The sequence below is a fragment of the Gobio gobio genome (assembly GCF_949357685.1).
Source record: "Gobio gobio genome assembly, chromosome: 19".
NCBI lineage: Eukaryota > Metazoa > Chordata > Actinopteri > Cypriniformes > Gobionidae > Gobio > Gobio gobio.
In genome coordinates, this window is record NC_137112.1 from 15,715,242 (window position 1) to 15,718,575 (window position 3,334).

At 50.1% G+C, this 3,334-nt stretch overlaps 1 protein-coding gene across 1 annotated transcript in view; it reads right to left on the reverse strand.

The window, feature by feature from the left end:
* The window catches only part of vgll4b (vestigial-like family member 4b), a 76,404-nt gene extending 73,191 nt beyond the window's left edge, over window positions 1-3,213 (reverse strand). Inside the window, exon 1 of the mRNA XM_079844974.1 lies at window positions 2,988-3,213. The gene's annotated coding sequence lies outside the window, so the exon portion shown is untranslated. The remainder of the gene's footprint in view (window positions 1-2,987) is intronic.
* Between the last annotated feature and the right edge of the window lie 121 nt (window positions 3,214-3,334).

Genomic DNA, 3,334 nt, shown 5'->3' on the forward strand with positions numbered 1-3,334 from the left:
ACATCCTACGTCATGCGTCGGGTCAGAGGTCGTCTACTCTCACCTGAGCTTACAGTACTCCAACATCCTACGTCATGCGTCGGGTCAGAGGTCGTCTACTCTCACCTGACCTTATGGTACTCCAACATCCTACGTCATGCCTCGGGTCAGAGGTCGTCTACTCTCCCCTGACCTTACGCTACTCCTACATCCTACATCATGCATCGGGTCAGAGGTCGTCTACTCTCACCTGAGCTTACAGTACTCCAACATCCTACGTCATGCGTCGGGTCAGAGGTCGTCTACTCTCCCCTGACCTTACGGTACTCCAACATCCTGCGTCGGGTCAGAGGTCGTCTACTCTCACCTGAGCTTACAGTACTCCTACATCCTACGTCATATATCGGGTCAGAGGTCGTCTACTCTCACCTGAGCTTACAGTACTCCAACATCCTACGTCATGCGTCGGGTCAGAGGTCATCTACTCTCACCTGAGCTTACTCTACTCCTACATCCTACGTCATGCGTCGGGTCAGAGGTCATCTACTCTCATCAGAGCTTACGCTACTCTTACATCCTACATCATGCATCGGGTCAGAGGTCATCTACTCTCACCTGAGCTTACGGTACGCCTACATCCTACGTCATGCGTCGGGTCAGAGGTCGTCTACTCTCACCTGAGCTTACGGTACTCCTACATCCTACGTGATGCGTCGGGTCAGAGGTCGTCTATTCTCACCTGAGCTTACGGTACTCCTACATCCTACATCATGCGTCGGGTCAGAGGTCGTCTACTCTCACCTGAGCTTACACTACTCCTACATCCTCCGTCATGCGTCGGGTCAGAGGTCATCTACTCTCACCTGAGCTTACGCTACTCCTACATCATGCATCGGATCAGAGGTCGTCTACTCTCACCTGACCTTACACTACTCCTACATCCTACGTCATGCGTCGGGTCAGAGGTCGTCTACTCTCACCTGAGCTTACGCTACTCCTACATCCTACGTCATGCGTCGGGTCAGAGGTCGTCTACTCTCACCTGAGCTTACACTACTCCTACCTCATGTATCGGGTCAGAGGTCGTCTACTCTCACCTGAGCTTACGCTACTCCTACATCCTACGTCATGCGTCGGGTCAGAGGTCGTCTACTCTCACCTGAGCTTACACTACTCCTACCTCATGTATCGGGTCAGAGGTCGTCTACTCTCACCTGAGCTTACGCTACTCCTACATCCTACGTCATGCGTCGGGTCAGAGGTCGTCTACTCTCACCTGAGCTTACACTACTCCTACCTCATGTATCGGGTCAGAGGTTGTCTACTCTCACCTGAGCTTACGGTACTCCTACATCCTACGTCATGCGTCTGGTCAGAGGTCGTCTACTCTCACCTGAGCTTACGGAACTCCTACATCCTACATCGGGTCAGAGGTCGTCTACTCTCACCTGAGCTTACGCTACTCCTACATCCTACGTCATGCGTCGGGTCAGAGGTCATCTACTCTCACCTGAGCTTACGCTACTCCTACGTCAAGCGTCGGGTCAGAGGTTGTCTACTCTCACCTGAGCTTACGGTACTCCTACATCCTACGTCGGGTCAGAGGTCGTCTACTCTCACCTGAGCTTACGGTACGCCTACATCCTACGTCATGCGTCGGGTCAGAGGTCGTCTACTCTCACCTGAGCTTACGCTACTTCTACATCCTACGTCATGCGTCGGGTCAGAGGTCATCTACTCTCACCTGAGCTTACGCTACTCCTACATCCTACGTCATGCGTCGGGTCAGAGGTCATCTACTCTCACCTGAGCTTACGCTACTCCTACATCCTACGTCATGCGTCGGGTCAGAGGTCGTCTACTCTCACCTGAGCTTACGCTACTCCTACATCCTACGTCATGCGTCGGGTCAGAGATCGTCTACTCTCACCTGAGCTTACGCTACTTCTACATCATGTCATGTGTCGGATCAGGGTTACTTGTCGGGTCGGAGGTCACTCGTCATGCGTCGGGTCAGATGTCACTCGTAATGTGTTGGGTCAGAGGTCATTCGTCATGCGTCGGGTCAGAGGTCACTCGTAATGTGTCGGGTCAGAGGTCACTCGTCATGCGTCGGGTCAGAGGTCACTCGTAATGTGTTGGGTCAGAGGTCACTCGTCATGCGTCGGGTCAGAGGTCACTCGTCATGAGTCAGGTCAGAGATCATCTACTCTCACCTGAGTTTACGCTACTCTTACATCCTACGTCATCTGTCGGGTCAGAGGTCAATCGTTGCCCTTGGGATCAGAGGTCACTCGTCATGTCGGTGATTATAATTTATGTAGTTATAAATATGGATATTTTCCTTGGCTTTAGAAAGCCTTTATTAACATATAGATCACTTATATGATGTATAGATGCACTTTTTTGTTCATTAATGATAATGTTCATTTTTGGGTTAACTAACCCTTTAAAGCCAACAACACGTGAGTGTAACATTCTTTTCATGACGACGCATGTTAGCTCTGTAAGTATTGGGAACCTCTTTTCCACAATCCACATGTTTCCTCATGCATTCCCGGAATAAACAGTGCAAACATGTGGAGGTCTGAAGCGCTGCTCGCTCTTCCCACACTTCGCATTCCACAGAGCGCGTTCCAGAGCTCCAAACACAGCTGAGCGCCTTCATACAACAGATTCCAACTTTAGAATGGGAATTAAACTTCTGGAATGCGCTTTGTGCACGCGTGTGTGTATCTGTGGAGCAAACCGACGACGCAACAGAACGAGAACGCGCCGTTATTATTGTATGTTTCCTTAATGTTTGCGGTGCATGCGTTTCAGTTATTCATCAATGTTCGCCTGTTACTTATTAATGTGGTCGCATGAAACATTACGCGGATTAGTGTTACACTGTAACGTGTTCTCTACGACGGAGCTCTTTCCTCACAGCAATGATCATAAACTCCACATATAAGCACAGCACTCTTTCCTACATATGCGTGAACAAAGTCATGTAAACTACATACCACTTTGAAGCGCCACTTTGAAATCTCCCCGGTCACAAAGTCGATGAGAGATCCCGAGGGAAAAAAACAGCCCAAACAACAGCAATAAATTCAGTGGGAAAGCTCCAGAGTTTGATGTGGTAATCCAGGACTGAGTGTGAGAGCGGCCGTGCGCGCGAGCGGCGGGGAAGAATGCTTGGAATGATGGAATTCTCTTCCTAGCAGGTGATGAGAGTGGAGGATTCTCATTGGTCTGGCTCAGGGGGATGAGGTCAGAATACATTATGCTAATGAGGGAGTGACGTCATCGTAGCCTTGCGACAGGTACAGCGTGAAGGGGAAGTCCGCAAATAAACAAAACACACTTA